The sequence below is a fragment of the Danio aesculapii genome, chromosome 15 (genome assembly GCF_903798145.1).
Source record: "Danio aesculapii chromosome 15, fDanAes4.1, whole genome shotgun sequence".
Classification (NCBI taxonomy): Eukaryota; Metazoa; Chordata; class Actinopteri; order Cypriniformes; family Danionidae; genus Danio; species Danio aesculapii.
The window spans coordinates 20,812,755-20,835,697 of NC_079449.1; positions in this window are offsets into that span (position 1 = coordinate 20,812,755).

A 22,943-nucleotide genomic window follows, 5' to 3' on the forward strand; every position below is an offset into this window, starting at 1 on the left:
GCTTGTTAAGCACTGGAGGTTGTGCTCATGAAATTAGACTTGTTGCGCTTTGCCTCTGAATGGCTTGGAATTTATTTCTGTTTGGAATGTTTTTCTGATCCAGTTGCTAAACAATCATGAAAAAAATGTAATGCAGTATAAAAATGTTTATTTGAAACTGATACACTATAACAAATGATTAACATATTTATTATTTTTTGTCTATTATTCAAAGTCTACATACAGTTGAAGTCAGAATTATTAGCCCCCCTGTAATATTAGCCCCCTGTTTATTTTTTTCCCCAATTTCTATTTAACGGAGAGATTTTTTTTCAACACATTTCTAAACATAATAGTTTTACTAACTCATTTTTAATAATTTTATCTTTGCCATGATGAAAGTAAATAATATTTTACTAGATATTTTTCAAGACACTTCTATACAGCTTAAAGTGACATTTAAAGGCTTAACCAGGTTAATTAGGCAGGTTAAGGTTATTGGGCAAGTTATTGCATAACGATGGTTTTTCTGTAGACTATGGAAAAATATTGCTTAAAGGGGCTAATAATTTTAACCTTAAATTTTTTTTTTTTTCAATTAAAAACTGCTTTTATTCTAGCCGAAATAAAACAAATAAGACTTTCTCCAGAAGAAAAAAAACTATCAGACATGCTGTGAAAATTTCCTTGCTCTGTTAAACATCATTTGGGAAATATTTAAAAAAATAAATAAAATTCAAAGGCGGGCTAATAATTCTGACTTCAACTGTAGATAAACATTCTTAAATTAAAATGTATTGTCTTAAGGAGCAAAATGACTTCACACATTATTGTAAAAAAAAAAAAAGAATTGAGTTTATGCTTAAGAAACCAGTATCTGGTAGTGGTGTATTTAATATACTTTTGTTTCTTCTTTTAAGGAATTATTTATGATTTATAAATTGCTTTTGTCTCTTTCATTCCAAGTGCACATATATAAACTTTCTCAAATCAAAATGCATTTTCTTAAGAAGTAAAATCACTCTAATTAATTACATTAATTACATTAATTATTGTTTAAAAAAAGAAACCAGTTTTAAGAAACCAGTATCTGGTAGTGGTGCATTCAATATAGTCTTGATTTACCTTTTTTATTTTGCATGATATTGCCATTAAATCCAAAACATATACTCAGGAGATGTGTGGCTTTTGACCTATTACTTTTCTGTATTGCTCAAAAAAAATTTTTTTTACATCACTTAAGCATTGATAACTTTTTTGCATTTTGAGCATTAAAGTCTTAAAACCTAAAGTGTCTTCTTTCCAAAGATAAATGTACTGTGAATGTAGACCAAATTATTCAGCAACTGTTACTGTTTTAGTTTGGAAAGCTCATTTTTGAGAAAATGCCTCTGGCGGTGAGGAAAAAAGCACACCGAAATGGCCTCAGATAATTTTTACAGAAATCTTGATTTGCATCCTATCTTCATTGAATTTGAAATATCAACTCATGAGGCACATGACTTTCAAGGCATATTTTTTCTAGGATATTACATTCACGTTTTCCTGTGTTTGTATATGGAAAAACAAATATTAAAAACTATACAATTTTTCTTTCTCATTAATTCATAATGAATAACTTTTTATATTTTTTCGTTCTAGATGGACCATAGTAAAGCTCAAAGTATCTTCTTTCCAATGATGCCTACGTTATGTTTATAGCTCACTGGGGTCAACAACTGTTACTATTTAAAGTTAGGTAGGTGTAAATCCCCAAAAGTGAGTGCTAGGTAACAGGTTAAGGTTATTTTTGATTAATATTACTTGTTTTTAACGTATAGCCACTCAATTTTGATTAGTTCTCCAGAAAATCAAATTGCATTAGTATACAATATAGGAATATTTAGATCTTTAGATGATTTCTTCACAGAAAATAAGGCAAGAACACCATGTGAGAACATATTTTTTGCAGTGTTGCAGCATAGTCTGATTGGTATTTTCTTTTGTCATTATTTAAATGTCATTTAAAAGTGATCTTTAAAATACAAATAATTTAATAGCACTGTTACATTTAATCTTTGAAAATTTAAATCCATCAATTTCCATGCTGTACATTATTTTTAACACCTCTACTCACCTTAAAATGATTGAATTTAATTTTTATTTGTTCATTTATTTTGACAGAATATTTTAAAGGTTTGGTTTTCAAACATTTTTGTCTTAATTGTTTTTCTTTTTTTTTCTTTTTTTTTTTGCCAAAAGCAAATGTATTTGGTTTAAAATTCTGTAGATTTGCTGAAAAAAAAATACACTAAATAATTTTTTTGCATTGTATCGGCTATTGAGTTTTGCAGTGTATCGGCAACTAACTAAATTAATTATTATAATTTTGCAATAGATTCATGTTTTTGCTTAGATATGCATTTATATGGTTTAAATAAGCAGTGTAGATTGATGAGGTTTAAGTCTAATTCTGTCTAGTCTATAATCAATATTCCCCCTAATAAACCTCAACTTCAGGAATCCATTTTTTTTTAGATGATGCCTCTGTCAACAGGGTGCTCCCACTTTGGAAAATTCCCTCACTTTATGGGTTATATCGTGCGGAAGGGAAACGATTCCTGTGTATCGTGATGGCTTCTATGTTTTATTGTTTGTTTTTTGCCTTTTCAAGTCCCAGCGGAGGGTGCGAGCGGCGTTCTCAGATTTGCTTTTCCGTTAAAGCATAATGCGTGTGTCATTTTGAGAGAAAATGGTGCATCTGGAGAAGCAGGTTGTGAAAATGGCACCTGATATGACCTCCATTTTAGAGAATGGTGAAGAAATAATGGAAACCCCGGGAGGTAAAGAGTGCTGCTTCTCCCCTGCCCTGCAACAAGACCCCGGGCCAGGCATTAGAGAGGATGAATGACAAAACCGCGATCCCAGCCGCAGCGCTGCTTGTTTATAAATGCGTGCAATAGATTAAACTTGTTGTTTTTTCTGCAATATCAGTGATTGATGTTTCCCTATCATCATTTTTCTCCCGTAATTAACTACGACACCAAAAATCTACTGTCGTCTGTCAGAGCCTAAATAGTATGCGTAATCTATGTACATAATTTTTTTCCAGTTTAGTTGGCTTTAATCGTGCGCCTGTAGCTCTTTTACACTTTGCCCTGATCTCTGGGAGTCAGACACATGGATTCATTTCCAAAGAGTCGCCACTGCCAGACCTCCTACTGCGCTAAGCCATCAGCTTTATTTGTTGATCTGTATTTCTCTCCCTCCCTCTCGGCTCATCGAGGCAAAGAAGCGTACTCGTGGGTTACCATTAGAGGCAGATAATCTGCAGTGATTAGATGTGGCCTGGTCCCGGAGAGAGGCTGGAGGAGCGAGGCTTTCAGTGGAGAAGAATAGGGCACAGTGCTCAGCTTTGCCTCTTCCTCTCAGAGCTCCGCGGACGGGGCAGCTGTCTATTCACACAACCCTGCCAATTAAGCACATTCAGCAGGGGCGCTGGAGAGACACCCAGCCGGAGGTAATCAGAGACTTGATCATCTCTCCTTCTCCCCTCTCTTCTCATATCCTCTCATAATTTCTCTTTTCTCCTCTCCTCTTTCCTTTTGACTCACTCTCGCTAGCCTTTTTCCTCATTACCTGCTGCTGGTGTGAAAATGACTTAGTGGGAGTTTACTTCGGAGTGGCCGTGCTGCTCGGATAAGTTTTTCTTGTAATATTCTTGCTGGCTCTATCAGATTCAGACTCATGTTCAGTGCATTGTGGAGGGCTTGATCGCTCTGTCTCAGTATCGTTGGGTCGGAACTAAACAAAGTTGGGATTTATATATTTTCACAAGTTTAAGATTTATTTTTGACGTTTATATTTATTATGATAAGACAAGATATTGACAGGAAGTGAAGTTGGAGAGAGAGAGAGAGAGGGGTGTGGGGTGGTATACACACACACACACACACACACATATATATATATATATATATATATATATATATATATATATATATATATATATATGTATATATATATGTATACATGTATGTGTATATATATAGAATTAGGGATGAATAATAAGATCATGCAGAATATATACTTTATATGTACAAATAAACAATAATATTTTAATAATAGACAGGCAATAAGGCACTATTTAATAGTGAAAATTGGTACTAAACTAAAGTGTTACCAAAATATGCACAGCACAATTATTGGCACCTGTAAAGTTTGATATTGAGTATGTAACTCATGTTGAGTTATTCACCCATAAATATACTTTCACCGTGTTTTTCATAACCAATATGACCTTCTTTTACACAAAAGATGATATTTGAAAAGTGTCTCTGTGTCTTTGCTCTATATATGGACACAAACAGAAACTAAAGAACCTGATCACAGACTCAAAGTATCCTCTTTTGTATCATGAATAATATAATTTGGCTTTGAAACAACGTGGTAAATAATGATGATGAGAGAAATACATTTAAATGTATTTATTCACTTATTAGGGAGGATTAACCATCTTTTTAATTAAACCAGTCAGGTCAGTCGATCAGGCAAATGTTTATTAAAATATAAAAGCAGTTCATGTTTGCTTTGTGGCGTATTTGACTCTGTATTATCTCAGAGGTATTATTTAGGCCACATTCAGGACACACACACACACACACACACACACACACACACACACACACCCACTTGCAGGTTCTAATAATGGCACACAGAGCAGTCATTAATACTCGGTGTGGCATGAGCACCGTGGGCTGGCCAGTAGTAATGGATGCTGTGACCAGTAATTAGGGTACAGGCTGGTGTTAAAGAGTCAAGACTTTGGGAAACCGATTTGTGGAATAATTAGTCTCTAACAGTTTATTGATGGCTCTTTCATACTTTTCCAATGTGTTCCTTTTGGCCCCTCAGCCCACATTAACGACCCTCTGGGTCTCCCCAAACAGTCGTCCCGTCTAATTAATTGAAATTAGGGCAGATCAAATGCATTTCAAGTTTCTCATATTAAAATTACCTGGGGGAATGAATTTCCAATTTAGAACTTGGGATTTCTGTCTTGTTAAATGGTGCTAAACGATGGTCTTAATATGCACAAGGCAGTAATGCAGTAGACTAATGGCTGCTAATCTGAGGCCATTGTTCTTGTTGGCTTGTTGATACCTCTCCATTTACAGGACCTCATTGCTCAAGCCTTTCTCCTGTTTAGAATGACGTGAATTAGCTGTTAAAAGATTTTTTTAAGCTCATAATTCATTAAACGCATTCTATTTTGCTTTCAGGGTCTGTTTGAAGAGAAAGAATCATTACTTTATGAAACAGCCATAATAAAATATTTTTGAACTTTCATTGAGCAGCTTCTAACCAATGAGTGAACATTCATTCATTCGTTCATTCATTCGTTTTCTTTTCGGCTTAGTCCCTTTATTCATCAGGGGTCACCACAGGGGAATGAATCGCCAACTTATGCAGCAAATGTTCTACACAGTAGATGCTCTTCCAGCTGCAACCCAGTACTGGGAAATGAATGAGGGAACACAAATATTTGGAAAACACAATACTAATTCCATAGCTTAATTTTCCATCTACTGTATAACCTTGATTTTCAGTTACAACAATTGAAAACATTTGTTAATTTTACCAATTAAATGCACAAATGCTAGCACATCAATTTCAAATGGATGTACAACAAAAATATATACAGCTGAAATCAGAATTATTAGCCCCTCTTTGAATTTTTTTTCTTTTTGAAAATATTTTCCCAAATAATGTTTAACAGAGCAATGAAATTTTCACAGTATGTCTGATCATATTTTTTTCTTCTGGAGAAAGTCTTATTTGTTTTATTTCGGCTAGAATAAAAGCAATTTTAAATTTTTTAAAAAACATTTTAAGGTCAAAATTATTAGCCCCTTTAAGCCATATATATTTTTCGATAGTCTACAGAACAAACTATCAGTATACAATAACTTGCCTAATTACTTTAACCTGCCTAGTTAACTTAATTAACCTTAGTTAAGCCTTTAAATGTCACTAAGCTGTATAGAAATGTCTTGAAAAATATCTAGTCAAATATTATTTACTGTCATCATGGCAAAGATAAAAGAAATCAGTTATTAGAAATGAGTTATTAAAACTATTATGTTTAGAAATGTGATGAAACATAAATAATAATTAACAGTACAAAAAAAATGTAAAGGCGGGAACATTAAAGCTACAAAAATATCAAAATAGGCTATCACATTGTGTTTGATTTTTCATGATGAAATATTGCCATTACAATTGCTTTTTTTTGCTTTTATTTAGACCATTGGTTGTTTTATGTCAAGTAAAAAATAATATAAATATTTTATTATTGTTATTATTATTATTGTTCTTATTATTATTAATTATTATTATTATTTTAAATTATTTTTTGTTGAAATTTAGATGAAATGTTATCAAAGCAAAGAATAAAACAAATATTAACATTTTACACAAAAACATATCTAAAAATTATCTTTATGCAAAATGTCTAAAAATTTTTTTAATTTAATACACTAAAAAAACCTTTTAAGCACTTCATTCAATTAAAAAATTATCTTTTATTTCAGTTTAATATTATTTGTTTTATTTTTCAAGTATTTTAAGTTCAAAACATAGTTAAATAGGTAATTTAGCTCAGCTAAGTAATATTTGTTTCGACCAATGTAAGATTTTAAGGTTATTCACACAGGCCAGTGCATGAATATTAAACAGAAGCTCAATATGTTCAATATGCAATACTTTCATGGACTTACATTTTTTAAGGCAAATTATTTATTTTTCATTGGCTGAAGTGATCGAATTTAAATGTGAAACCATTTCCCTAAATTGTTTTAATTGGATGAATGAACATTTTATGGGAGTTTTTGTTTTGATCAAAGCTTTATCTTTGTTTAGAACAAAAAGAGAATTTAAATTAATCGACTTTCTCCAACAAGACAAATATGCTTTATACCAGGTTATATAAAGCTGTTTTTATGGAGATAGAAAATATTGTTTAAGGTAAATTTGATATTTTTCATTGGGTCAAGTGATAAAATTAAGATAAAAAATTTTTCCAGTGTAGTTTTATCTTGGAAAAAAAAAGTATGTTTTAAGGGTCTAAATTATTAGCAAGTTTTGTTCCCCTACTATGTCCTTAAATTAATTTTTAAATGTATTTCTTTGTGTCAAAAACAAAATACAGATCAGTTAATATTGTAGTACATATAAACTAATGTTTTGTGATGCTTATTATGTTTTTCAAGGCCAGTTGACATGGCACAGACTGACACAGACATTTTGTTGGCATTGGTTTGGCACACTTTGAATAGACCTTTACACTCTAAATTCTAAATCTAAACTCTAGATCAGTTTGCATACATTCACACATTTTTATTCCTGGGTTGTTATTGACACTCATTGTGTGACCCAATAGAATGTGCCTGTGTTTATTTCACCTCCTGACCTCTCAGGCTAAACGTCAATGCTCTTTGGCATTCATTTCAGTCAGCTGTATCCATCCTCTCTGACTCTAGCAGTTTTTCAGAGCCTTGTGGAGGAGATTCAGAGAACTAGACCTGTATCTGTATTTGATATAGACAAGCTGTTCCATCGAACTCTTGAGGGACTTGCTCTTTGGGAGCAACGGTCCCGTATGTCTCCCAACAAAAAGTCAATCTTTCCCTCTTGTGTCCTGATTACGAGGCGTTATTGGCATTTACATCTGTATTAACAGCGGCACACATGACCCTGCGTGTGTCCGGTCTGGCAGATTGATTAACAAAGGACGCTGCTTCATGCCTTTCACTGTGTGATTCAGCAGTCGGGACTCTGGGGGCCCCAACCTGCCCAGGACCCTAAGGGACCGCAGGCCTTTGGTGAGACACTGGACCCCTGCTTCAGGGGCCGGATTAATCCTGCGGAGCCACAAAAGATGCACATGTCCCCTCGGCCAGGACCAGCCCATTCAGACCTGCGTTCCTTACACCCTAATAAGGATTAGGCTTAATGAACTGGAAGAAGTTAACAATAAATGGAGCGGACTCTTTAAGCAGACTCTAATTCCATTTTGTGTCGGTCATTCTTTCCTGCCTCTATTTGAACACAAGGTGTAATCCTCTTGAATATCAAAGATGGTTAGGGGAATGAATTTACACTTTTCTCCGCCGGTTCTGGGCCGATTAAACATCCCTAGTGAATGTTGATGGGAGTGACGCAAATGACAGCTCCCATCTGCTGTCAAGACGCACAAGCTCTTTTTGATGCCGTATGGCGCCCGATCACACATTCACATTCTAGCTTTGATCTAATATTGGGGTGGAAAATATAGTCTGTTGTTATTATAGTATATCCATTTATTTTATTTTATTTTATTTTATTTTTCTTAGTGATTTCTTTTTTTATTTTATAATTTTTTTGTTTTATTTTATTTTTATTATTTTTATTTATTTTATTTATTTAGTTTATTTCATTTTATTTCATTGCTTTTCTTTTCTTATTTATTTTATGTTTTCTTTTCTTTTATTATTTTTAATTTAATTTTATTTCATTTTTATTTTATTTTGTTAATTTATTTTGTTTATTTATTTTATTAACTTATTTTGTTTTTTGTTTTGTTTTGTTTGGTTTTGTTTTATTTATTTTTCTTAGAGATTTTTTTTTATTTTTTATTTTATACATTTTTTATTTTATTTTATTTTATTTATTTTGTTTATTTCATTTTATTTTATTTATTTTCTTTTCTTATTTATTTTATGTTTTCTTTTCTTTTATTATTTTTAATTTGATTTGATTTGATTTTTATTTTATTTCATTTTGTTTATTGATATTGTTTATTTATTTTATTACATTTATTTTATAAATTTTTTTATTTAATTTTTATTTATTTATTTATTTTTATTTTATTTTATTTGTTCATACACGTCTATTCAAATGGTGCGTTGGTATGATTTTGACAAATGAAAAGCTGCAATTATTTGATCATAAATACAGTAAACAAATATTAATGTTGTTGGATATAATTACAATTTGGAAAAACGTGTTATTTTTTATACATTTTTAAATGTTTCTTCCAGTGTCACAATATTTCCCTGAAATTGATTAAATGCTCAAAAACAATCTTATATATTATACATTTTAATATTAGTACATAAAAAATAATGTTTGAGTGGTAGTGTATTATATATCCATGTGTAAAGCATATTCAAAATATAATCTAAAATATTTTCTAGTCAATTTATTCAACTAAAACTTGTGTTTTATAATGAAACATGGACACAAGTACATTTGTTCTTTAACATTTATGTATGTATTCATTTATGTATGTATTTATTTATGTATGTATTTATATTTAAATATTACATAGTGGTTAGTCAACTATTGGACTGTTATAATATATATTATAACAACATAATTAAATGTAGATCTTTTGTACAGTCGCATACACTGGATAGCACAAATCTGAACCACGATTCAAAGCCCACGTTTAAAGTGTAGTGGCTATTTCACTAGTGTGGTGTGATTTGTTTTATTGACTTTTCTCTGGAAGGTGAATCCTTTTATTCTCGTGACGTTCGACTGAAGAGGCCTGGACTGGTCAATGAGGAGGGCTGCTGGAAGGGCAGGATTTTTCCCCCCGTTGCTTGTTCAGATCGTACTCCGCTCTCCAAATGCAATTTCACAAAACCCTTTAACCAAAACCATATTCTTGACATGAAAATGGCCATTTACAGATGGCCCAGGGATTAAGTGCTTGTACGACTTCACTCAAAGTTCAGAAGCAACTGAAAAAGAGAGGCTGCAGTAAACTGAGTGGGAGAAAGAAGCTGTTTTCATTTTATTTTCTCAACCCAGGTTCATGATAACTACCGGATGTCAAAGTATTAGCCTGCTTTTGTATAACTGATAGTACTACTAATTTAGTACCTGCAGTTTGACATAATATACTGCACACACACACACACACAATATCCTCAATACTATGACAAATTTGTGATTTTGTAATGATAATAACTGATTGGAACAGCAAATTATCATATTATAATGATTTCTGATGGATCATGCGACACTGAAAACTGGATTGATGATATTCAACTTCAAATCGCATTAATAAACTAAACTTGAAACTACTTTCCATAAGTGAAAAGCTATTTAAAATTGAAATACTATTTCACAATTTAATCGTTTTTACTATTTTTTTGATCTAATAAATGCAGCTTTGTTGTGCAGAGTTGGCTTTTTTAAAACATTAGCAAATCTTACTGTTTCCAAACTTTTTGTAATATTTTGTTTTGTTCAATATTTTTAAGATATTTAGCAAAACAGTACTATACCAATAAAAAGAAGAAAGGATAGCACAGAATAATTGACAAGCCCTGGCTTTATATACAGTGCATCCAGAAAGTATTCATAGTGCTTCACTTTTTCCACATTTTTTAATGTTACAGCTTTATTCCAAAACTGATTAAATTAATTTATTTCCTCAAAGTTCTACAAACAATACCCCATAATGACAAAGTGAAAAAATATTTTTTGAAATTATTCCATTTATTAAAAATAAAAACCTGAAAAATCACATGCACATACGTATTCACAGCCTTTGGTCAATACTTTGTTGATGCACCTTTGGCAGCAATTACAGCCTCAAGTCTTTTTGAACATGATAAATTGTTAAGCCATTGATATTTTGGCGGTGTGCTTTGGGTCATTGTCCTGCTTGAAGATAAACCGTCACCCCAGTCTGAGGTCAAGAGCACTTTGAAGCAGGTTTTTATTCAGGATGTCTCTATACATTGCTGCATTCATTTTTCCCTCTATCCTGACTAGGCTTCCAGTTCCTGCTGCTGAAAAACATCCCCACAGCATGATGCTGCCACCACCATGCTTCACCATAGGGATGGTATTAGCCTGGTGATGAGCGGTGCCTGGTTTTCTCCAAACATAACTCCTGGCATTCAGACCAAATTCCAGGTGGGGAGTGGCTTCCGTCTGGCCACTCTACCATACAGGTCTGATTCGTGCATTGCTGAACAGATGGTTTTCCTTCTGTAAGGTTCTCTTCTCTCCACAGAAGAAAGCTAGAGCTCAGACAGAGTGACCATCGGGTTATTGATCACCTCCCTGATTAAGGCTCTTCTCCCCCGATCACTCAGTCTAGATGGCCGGCCAGCTCTAGGAAGAGTCCTGGTGGTTCCAAACATCTTCGACTTACGGATGATGGAGGCCACTGTGCTCACTGGAACTTTCAGAGCAGCAGAAATTTTTCTGTAACCTTCTCTAACCTTGTGCCTTGAGACAATCCTCTCTCGGAGGTCTACAGACAATTCTTGTCTTCATGCTGTCAACTGACACTGTCAACCCTGGGACCTTACAAACACTGAAGAGCAAATGCAACGATGCGCAGCGCTACTACACTAATTGGCGAAGTGAAGAAAAAAAACCTTGAGAGAAACCAGGCTCAGTTGGGCATGACCATTTTAATTTCTCCGCTGGCCAGACGTCTTGTGCAGAGCTGCAGTCTCAGCGGCAGAGGCTGGAAGCTTGCCTCAACGAAGACTCGTCTGTCCCTGGAGCGTCATAGGAATCAGTCTCATGTTCTCCACTCCTCCATGACCACCACAGTACCTGCTCAGGATACGGCCTGGTCCAGGATATGGAAAACTTGGGATCATCTCGTCGTTGGTCTTGGATCGAATCAGTGACTCTGCATAGTCTGAGGGCCTCGGGAAGAGTATCCCCAGGTGGAAATGGAGAATAAAGAGAATAATTAGCGTAGCTGCTGTTCATAGTATACATAAACAAGATGCAAAAACCTGTGTGGAAACCCGCTAAGTGGTGCATTGAGTGTATTCTTTACCAAACAGATAGGTCTTTAATCTAGTTTTGAATTGGGAAAGTGTGTCTGAGCCTCGGACGTTATCAGGAAGGCTATTCCAGAGTTTAGGAGCCCTAAATGAGAAGGCTCGACCTCCTTTACTCGACTTTGCTATTCTAGATACTACCAGAAGCCCTGAGTTTTGAGACCTTAAAGAGCGAGTTGGATTGTAGCGAGACAGAAGATTGGTTAGATAAACAGGAGCTAGATTATTTAAAGCTTTATATGTAAGAAGCAATATTTTAAATTCAATACAAAACTTAACAGGCAGCCAGTGTAAGGAGGATAAAATTGGGGTGATGTGATCAAATTTTCTAGACCTGGTAAGAACTCTGGCAGCTGCATTTTGTACTAATTGAAGTTTGTTAATAGACGATGCTGGGCAGCCAGCAAACAGTGCATTACAGTAGTCCAGCCTAGAAGTCATAAAAGCATGGACTAGCTTTTCTGCATCTGAGATGGTTAGCATACTTCGTAACTTAGCGATATTTCTCAGATGAAAGAAGGCAGTTTTTGTGACATGGAATATATGATTTTTAAAAGTTAAATTGCTGTCTAATATGACACCCAGATCTTTTATTGTAGAGCTAACGCTAACTTTGCATCCCTCTAATTGTAGGTTGAGTTGTGAGATCTTCTGTGTACAGGATTTAGGCCCAATAATAATAATTCTGTTTAAGAGAAGAAAATTGTTGGTCATCCAATCTTTAACATCTTTAATACACTCCGTTAGCTTAGACAGTTTAGACATCTCATCAGGTTTAGTTCAAATATATAATTGAGTATCATCTGCATAGCAGTGAAAGCTGATCCCATGTCTTCTAATAATGTCTCCCAGGGGTAGTAGCATGTATATTGTAAACAGCAAAGGGCCTAAAACTGATCCTTGAGGCACCCCATACTTTACTGGGCTGACTTGTGAAGGCTGTCCATTAATATTCACACACTGGTAATGGTCAGCTAAGTATGACTTAAACCATTGTAGAGCCTGTCCCTGGACATCTGTACAATTTAAGCGATTTATGAGGATACTGTGGTCAATGGTGTCAAATGCCGCACTAAGATCGAGTAAAACTAATAGTGAGATGCACCCTTGGTCAGCAGCTAAAAGTAGATCATTGGTTATTTTCACTAATGCAGTTTCTGTACTGTGATGAGCTCTGAAACCTGACCGAAACATTTCAAAAACATTGTTCGTCTGCAGAAACGAGCATAATTGGGCAGAAACAACTTTTTCTAGCATTTTAGACATAAATGGAAGATTTGAAATAGGCCTATAATTAGCTTAGTTGCTGGGGTCCAGTTGTGGTTTCTTAATAATAGGCTTAATAACAGCTAACCTGTAAGGATTTGGAACATGGCCTAAAGATAAAGAAGAGTTGATAACGTTAAGAAGAGGTTCTACTATAAGCAGGTAGCATTCAGGGAGCCTTTGGAGATTTCCAATTAAGTAAGATAATAATGATATTAGACCATCCAAAAATAGCAAAATTGTAGTCCGGTTGGATATTGGTTCCATAAGCACTGGGAAACAATTCAGAAATTTTGGACCAAAACTCATAAAGCCAAAACCAAAAAAATTTGCTAAAATCTCTTCTTTCCCATCACATCTGACACATTTAGGAGATACAGAGGGAAATATTTTACTTAATCTGGTTTTAGTGTAGTGAAGGTGATGTAAAACTTTAAATTGGATTAATTTATGTCTCGAATTTAGCGAACCTTTCTTTGTTCTCAACAGAGCTTCTTCACAGATCTCATTAGCCACTTCTTCATTCAAATCCATGGCCCAAACTGTCTTAATATGCTTAGTGCATATTGGTGCATCAAAAGCACGAACAAAGCTTGATCAGATGTCTAGAATTAGGTTAGAGGATAGAAGATTCTGAATAATATGACTTTCTGGTTTATTTAATAATTCCAAACTTTTGAATAGTAATGTATATCAAATGAAAAGAATCATTGTTTGTGTAGTTTTCATCAGCAGCTTTAGTTTAGCAAGTTACTGTTTCCAGTAGCTGGCGTTTGAAAGGCCTGGTCAGAGGTTGTCTGTCTATGTCATATGAGGTGTCAGAAATCATCATCATGGCTCATGTGTTTGGCCCTCGGCTGCTTTACTCATGGCATGAATCAGGTCAAGGTCCAGCGACCCTCACATAGCTCGCTCAGCCATTCAGTTCAGCGACACTTTTCATGGCTGTTGTTGTGTCACTTCATAAGAGCCTGCAATTCAAAAGCAATTACGTATAAACTAACATGAGGGGCTCTGCTGGTGGCAGATCAGGCCAAACTAAGTCAAGCCTATCATCGCTGGCGCACACACTGACCTGTAGACATGGGGTCAGGATAATCAGCCATTGTTTTGTTCAGTGCTAACTCTGTGATAACTCTTTCTTTCCCCTCTCACTCTTGTCCTGATGCTCTTTCAGTCAATGAACTGGAGATGCATTTGTCTATCCAATGTTCTGTATCCATCCATTCATGCGTCCATCCTATGTATCTTTCTTTACATATTATCCATTCATTTTAATTTGATCATTTATCCATCTGTTCAGCTATTCAATATACAATATACAGTATTTTATCCGTCCATCCATTCATAATCCTTCTTTAGTTTTTACTTTCATTATATCAATCCATCCATCCATCCATCCATCTTTTTTCATCCATTCATCCATCCATCCATCTTTTGTTTTTTCTTTCATCCATCCATCCATCCATCCATTCATTCATCCATCTATCTTTTGTTCTTTCTTTTTTCAATCATCTATCTTTTGTTCTTTCTTTCATTCATTCGTCCATCCATCAATCTTTCATTCTTTTTTCATCCATCAATTCATCCATTCATCCAACCATATGCCCATTTTTGTTATATTTTCAACCATCCATCCATCTTTTCTTTTTTCTTTCTTTTATGCATCCATACATCCGTCCATCCATCTTTTGTTTTTCTTTCATCCATCCATCCATCCATCTTTTGTTCTTTCTTTCATCCATTCATCTGTCCATTCATCTAGCCTTTAATCCATCCAACCATTCGTCCATCTTTTGTTCATTTTCTTTTCTTTTATCCATCAATCCATCCATCAATCCATCCATCTAACTTTTGTTCTATTTTTTATTCATCCACTCATCCAGCATTCATCCATCCATTCATTCATCCATCCATCCATCCATCCATCCAACCATATTTTGTTTTCTTTCATCCATCTATCCATCTTTTGTTTTTTCTTTCTTTCATCAATCTATCAATCCATTCATTTTTGTTCTTTCCTTTTTTCATCCATCCACCTTTGGTTCTTTCTTTCATCCATCCATCCATTCATCCACCTATATTTCGTTATTTCTTTTATTTTCTTTCTTTCTTTTTTCTTTCTTTATTTCTTTCTTTCTTTCTTTCTTTCTAGTTCTTTTTTCTTTCTTCCATCCATGCATTCATCCATCCATCCATCTTTTGTTCTTTCTTTCTTTCATCCATCCATCCATTCATCCATCCATCCATCCATCCATCCAACTTTTGTTCTTTCTTTCATCCATCCGTCAATCCATCTATCAATCCATCCATCCAACTTTTGTTCTTTCATTCATTCATCCATGCATCCATCCATGCATCCATTCATGCATCCATCCATCCATCCATCCATCCATCTTTTGTTCTTTCTTTCATCCATCCATCCTTTGTATGTTTGTTTGTTTGTTTGTTTGTTTCTTTTTTTCTTTCTTTCCTTTTTTCTTTCTTTCTTTCTTTCTTTCTTTCTTTCTTTCTTTCTTTCTTTCATCCTTCCATCCGTCCATCTTGTTCTTTTTCCTTCCATCCATCCATCTATCCATCCATCTTTCTTTCTTTCATCCATCTTTTGTTCTTTTTTCTTTCATCCATCCATCCAACTTTTGTTCTTTCATTCATTCATTCATTCATTCATTCATTCATTCATTCATTCATTCATCCATCCATTCATCTATCAATCCATAAATCTTTCTTTCATTCATTCATTTATCCATCCATCCATCCATCCATCAATCCATCAATTGATTGATCAGTTATTTTACATGGCAGCCTGTCTATAGTTCATAAAAAGATAAAAAAAAACATGTAAAACATGCTTCGTGACATCCGTTTTCAAAACTGACTATCAATTCCTTATTACCTTAGTCGGGAGAGAAAGTTGACGTCACATCTCGACTGGTGTTTGGTTCAGTAGGTGGAGGTGTCAGAGGTTTAGAAGAAGGAGCTGTTTGAGATCACACTGAAGGTGCTGCCCAAAGGTCGTCATCACCGCCAGCTTAGCAGAGCAGGCGCCAACAGAGCAGAGCACTTCCTCACTGGCGTCCAAGCCAATCACAACATGGCAAGTGTGACACACACCCAACCACAGAGAAAACAGCAAAACTACAGGGCGTCCTGGCAGGCCCGAACTTCAAAAAAAGCTCAGTAAATGCTCAGAGATTAGAACAGAGATACACAACCTTTTCTCCAGAGTACAGGCTGTACTCCCAAACAAAACATCAATTACTGATTTGTCGATGTAGAGCAATGTTCGCAGAATGCTTGTCACTTCATTTCCAAATCAGTCATTCAGAGGAGCTTGAAGTATTGGAGACTGTTTTTTTTCCTTGGATAGTGCTGTTATTAAAATCATGAAACACCATGGCTGAATCAGGCATTTTAATGACTGCATGTCTAAAGACAAACAACTAAATAGCAATGACAGAGTCAATAATTCTCTGGAAGGAAATATCAAAACACACGGATATTAAAAGTTTGCTTTCTTCTCGTCTGCCACCCAGTTCAGAATGTCGCTCCTGGTGTCAGAGGTGGACATTACGCTAATTTCTCGGGTGTCTCGTGGGGGGACGGTCGCGAATCAATCCCAGCTGTCAGTGCTGTCGACCCAGGTGCGCGTAAGCATGCGGACGCATTTACATTTATATGTATATGTAGATGTGTATGGCATGCGCAGGGTGACATGTAAAGACGTTGACACAGTAATCACAGGGCTGGGCGAAGCCACCTGTCCGGCGCTGTGATGAGCACAGGCGGGCCGGACGTGAGTGAAACAAGTGGCCCTCAGATAAATGCCTGAGCCGGCCGTCATGCTCATGACAACACACAATATTATGCAAATGCTTGTCTGCATGATGGCAGCCTGTACCTCAGTGTCACCGCCACATCCCTTCTGCTTACTGATCAACTTGTCTTGTTTAGTTTTTCACATTCAGTCACTTTTTTAAATTTAGTTTTAGATAGCCGATGTGTTCATGTTCTTACTGTTCATAGGATTGGTTAGTCAGTCTGTGTGTTAATTTGTAATGTACATAAGATCAAGATCAACCCAAAATTCGCAATAGATTTTTTCATCATAGACCTAATAGACAAAGGGAGTGTTGATTACTTTATTATTGTTTACTAGGGACGTCCCGCTCAAGTTTTTTTGCCCTCGAGTCCGAATCATTTGATTTTGAGTATCTACCGATACCGAAACCCAATCCGATGCTTACTCTACTAAAGAAGAGCGAAGAAACAGATCTAGTATGTTCCTTGTTTGTTATTTAATTCACCTTATTTTAACATACAACAACTTTGATAACAAACAGAGCACTTCTGTGAGGTAGCTTGAAAAATCGAGTAATAAATGACATCAATTCTTCACTTTTGGACTTCAGTGCAACAGTAACGCTCCATTCACACAGGGCATCAGTGCCAACGAATCCCATTCACTTTGAATGGGTGACCTCAGGCATGGCAAAACTGCATTGTGGATCCATCGGCGCTGCTTCAGTGGCAATGCTTGCTGCAGAAGTTGAGAATTGCAGACTAATTTCATTGGCTGACGCTGCTATGACGATCGCGTCAGCCCCAACTTCAGATACGCCCTCGATCAAGAGTTGACGCTGAAGCCCTGTGTGAATGCACAGTAAATATATATACAAAAACAAATAGCACTTCAAATTAAAATACCCGGCAGGCAATCCCAAGTTTACATATCTCATAGTTTGCTATGGCAATGTTGTCGTCATCAACTTTATAAACGGAGGAGACGAAGCGACGACGTCAAAGCAAAAAATAAAAAATAAATTCTCAATTGGAAAAACTTATTACTCAGACAGAATTAAACAAAATAATATCTAGAGACTGTATATAGTTGAGGACATGCTGTTGTTGTCTCTGACATTGTCCCACAAAACCATTCAAATAGTGTAGATTAGTGTCCAACGTCTTATATTTATTTCATATTCATTTGACAAATTAGATTTTTTTTTAAATAACGCAATAGTTACTTTCCCTGGTAAATTGTTACTTTTATAATTATGTAACTCAGTTACTAACTCGTGATTATGAGACATTTTATTTGTGTGTGCACTGTAAAAAATGCTGGGTTCCACACAACTCCTTAATGTTGTCCCAACACAAATTGATTGTAAAGTTAATTGTTATCAATCAATTAAATTACAACAAATTTTACAACATAAAATATTTAAGTTGTCCCAAAAATAACCTAAGAATTGTGTTTAACTCTTTTTAAATTAGTCCTTTGAACAAGCAGCAAAAGCCATTTTTTGAGTGTGTGTACTGGTTTATGTGGTTCACGATAAATACAGTTTTGTATAATGACATGAGTATGAACTAGGTATTGCAATGTTGAGGTGGTTTATTAGGACATGTCTTGTGTCCTCATAATTCAAAGTGCTTAAAAATCATACTTAACAGGGTCTTTTAACATTCAACATTTGCAACAGGGTTGGGTTTGGGTTAGGGTGAGATAATATGCATGTTTTGTTTTACAGTACAAAATACATTATGCTTGTGGAGAGACCTCATAAAGCACAAATTCAAGTGTATGCGTGTGTCAGATTGTGTGTTTGTCTGTTGTGTGCGGCAGGGCAGATGAGGTTTTCTGACACCTGACCGCTGTGGACTCTCAAAGGTGCTGACATGAACGAAACGCCAGAGTCTCACCTCTGACTCTGAGAGAACAGCTGACAGTAAACACACTCAAACTAGCTAAAGCTAACATAACACACTCACCCCTCTCCTGCTGCGCTTGGACCTGCTTTTCTAAAACAAATATCAGTCAATATCACCCAGATCTATCAACAGGTGTGAATAAGCCATAGTACGTATATAATATAATATAATATAATATAATATAACATAACATAACATAACATAACATAACATAACATAATATAATATAATATAACATAATATAATATAATATAATATAATATAATATAATATAATATAATTGTCACGGATTGGTCAGGCTCTCACGATCCCCACTCACGAAGATCACCATCACCTGACTTCTAATGAGCACACAGCTGCATCACATTCACGAGCACCAGATAAAAGCACAGCACTCCAGTCGCTCATTGTCCGGGCTCGTCTCGACGAAAGCGGACAACTGAGCGACCACTCAGCGTAGTCATCCTCAGCTAAAACAAACGCTTTACTTACCTGTTCTCTTTGTATTCCTCCTAGTCTTCCTGGTCCACCCGAATCGTCCTGTCTTCCAGTCCTTCCAAGTCTGTGTCATCCTCTGTCAGCTGTATCTGGTGTGTGCTGTCCATCCTCGTGTATTCCTGTTACCCAGCCACGGAGGAAAAGACCCCAACATCATTCCTGATCCTCCTGGCTATCCTTCATGTGCTCCTTGTTGTCATTTAATAAACACCCTAACGTTTCCTTACCTCTGTCTCCTGTCCGCTTCATAACAGAAGCCCGGACCAATAACGACGACAACATGAGCACCCCCGATCACTTTCAAGAGCTGGTGGACCAGTTGAAGCGGATTCTACAGCCACCAGCTCCACTTTCCAACGCACCACCAGCACCGAGCACTTCCGCCTCCACAGTTTCTTCTTCGGCCCTTCCTTCCAGTCCCATGGCCCGACCAGCGCCCTACTCAGGCGGAGCGGGGGAGTGCAATGGTTTTCTGTTACAATGTTCCCTCATATTCGAAATGCAACCTTCTCTATATCCCACAGATAAGTCAAAGATCGCCTACATCGTATCACTACTCTCTGGGCCTGCACTTAAATGGGCTGAGACGATCTGGAACCAAGCCGGGCCGGTCATGAATTCCATCACTACCTTCACGGAGTATTTCAAAGAGGTGTTTGGACGTTCTGATGGGGAAGTAGCCGCTGGAGAGCAGCTGTATCATCTAAAGCAAGGTACTCTATCTACACAGGAATATGCTCTCCGGTTTCGCACTCTAGCAGCTGCAAGTGGATGGAATGAGAGATCGTTGTTGACCACGTACCGGCTCGGCTTGGAACCCACTCTCCGAATCCAGCTGGCCACATTAGATGATACTATGGGTCTGGAGAGATTCATCCAACATTCTCTCCGATGTTCCGATCGTCTCCGTTCCTATCAACAGGACACCATCACCCCCTCGTCTGCACTCCTCCAATCGCCTGAGTCAACAGCCTCTCCAGAACCAGAACCCATGATAATAGAGTCTGGAAGACTGACATCAGCGGAACGACAGAGGAGGCTGACCCGGGGTCTGTGTCTATACTGCGGTGTCAGTGGACACACCCGTATGGAGTGTCCCCTTCGTCCCATTCGGACTTCAGTGAGTGTATTCAGTACGAATATTGAACAATGTAAACCACTTACTACCACCGTACAAATAACTACTGCCTCTATTTCTCTCCTTGTCACAGCCCTCATCGACTCCGGGTCAGCAGGGAACTTCATCTCCCAATCCCTCTGTCGTCAACTCCACCTACGTACTGAGGCGTCCTCGCATATATACCAGATACAACCGATAACCCAGTGCACTCGATCTTCGACCCGTATCCATCGACAATGCGAAGACATCCTTCTTCAAGTGGGGTTGTTACATCAAGAGAGGATTCAATTTCTGGTTCTGGAGGGTGCAAATATGGACATCATTCTAGGGCGCCCGTGGCTGGTGAAGCACGATCCCATCATCTCTTGGGGCACAGGAGAGATAAAGAAATGGGGATCTGGATGTACACCTACCTGTTTTCCAAATCTCCCTCTTCAAGGTCGGAACCCCATTTCTTTGTTTACAACATCGGTCGAGAGTCCTCCTGAGAAGCAGTCTATCCACATTCCTAAGGAGTACAGCTCCTTTCATGATGTCTTCTGCCCCAAGAGAGCTTCCCAGCTACCGCCGCATCGGCCATGGGACTGCGCGATCGACCTAGTTCCAGATGCCCAGTTGCCAAGAGGTAGGATCTACCCGCTCTCGCTTCCAGAGAATCAGGCAATGGAAGATTACATAAGGGAGGCTCTGAGTCAGGGGTACATACGTCACTCAAAATCACCAGCCGCCTCAAGCTTCTTCTTTGTGGCCAAGAAGGACGGAGGGCTGCGTCCATGCATCGACTACAGGGTCCTAAATAACGGTACAGTAAATACCGATATCCCCTTCCTCTGGTACCAGCCGCTTTGGAACAGCTCCGAGAAGCTAAAGTCTTCACTAAATTGGACCTCCGCAGCGCGTATAATCTGATAAGAATACGTGAGGGGGACCAATGGAAGACAGCATTCGTGACCCCTACTGGCCACTATGAATATGAGGTCATGCCTTACGGTCTGGTCAACGCCCCCTCCGTATTCCAAAACTTCATTCATGAAGTCCTCCGGGAGTTTCTTCACCACTTTGTAATAGTGTACATAGATGACATCCTCATTTACTCCCGGAGTGAGGCCGAACATCGCCAACACGTTGCGGAGGTCCTACACACATTGAGAGAACATCACCTCTACCTCAAAGCGGAGAAATGCTCATTCCACCAGAAGTCGATTCATTTCTTGGGATACATCATTGACCAAACCGGTATACGTATGGATGGGAAGAAAATTGAGGCTGTTCTATCCTGGTCAGAACCCACTTCCATTAAGGAGCTCCAGAGGTTTCTTGGGTTTGCTAACTTTTATAGACGGTTTATCAAGGACTACAGCAGGATTACATCACCTCTCACTAATCTCCTCAAGGGTAAACCCAAAGGACTGGAGTGGACCAAAGAAGCAGCCGCAGCCTTCCGCCTTCTTAAGAAGGAGTTCACAAGGGCCCCACTCCTGACTCATCCTGACCCAAATCTTCCTTTCGTGGTGGAAGTGGACGCATCCACCACCGGCGTCGGGGCAGTATTATCCCAACATCATGATACACCGCCCCGACTGCATCCCTGTGCCTATTTCTCTCGGAAGTTGAGCCCGGCGGAGCAGAATTACAGCATAGGAGACAGGGAGCTTCTAGCAATCAAGCTAGCCTTGGAGGAGTGGCGTCACTGGTTGGAGGGAGCCAAACATCCGTTCCAGGTGATCACAGATCACAAAAACCTCCAATATATCAAAGAGGCCAAGAGACTATGTCCACGTCAAGCCAGATGGTCACTTTTCTTCTCACGTTTTGATTTCTCCATTTCCTATCGTCCAGGACCCAAGAATCTAAGAGCAGACGCTCTCTCTCGTTTACACGAGCATCACGATCATGAAGAACTCCCAACGAAGATTCTTCCCGAACACATCTCCATTTGTCCGATCACCTGGAACGCTCCTCCAGTCGTTGCCACTCCGGAAGCCCCTGCTCCGCCGGGATGCCCTCCTCATCGGCAGTTCATACCACCTGAACACCGGGTAGATCTGATCCACTCCTTACATACCTCGCTAGGCACTGGACATCCAGGGATCAACAATACTCTCTCGCTAGTATCCCAACGATTCTGGTGGCCAAACATGGCAAGGGATGTGAGGCAATATGTTCAGGGCTGTAAGGACTGTGCCCAATCCAAGAGCCCACGTCATCTACCCGCTGGAAAGCTCCATCCCTTGCCGATTCCGAACCGTCCCTGGTCACACCTAGGAGTGGACTTTATCACTGACCTCCCCTCGTCAGAAGGTAATACCTGTATTCTAGTCATCGTAGATAGATTCTCAAAGTTTGTCAAACTAATCCCTCTGAAAGGTCTTCCCACAGCCTTTGAAACAGCCGACAATATCTTTAATCAAGTCTTCAGGTCATTTGGTATTCCAGAAGATATTGTGTCGGACAGAGGTCCACAGTTCATCTCACGTCTATGGAAAGCCTTCTTCAAGCTCCTAGGTGTGGCCGTCAGCCTC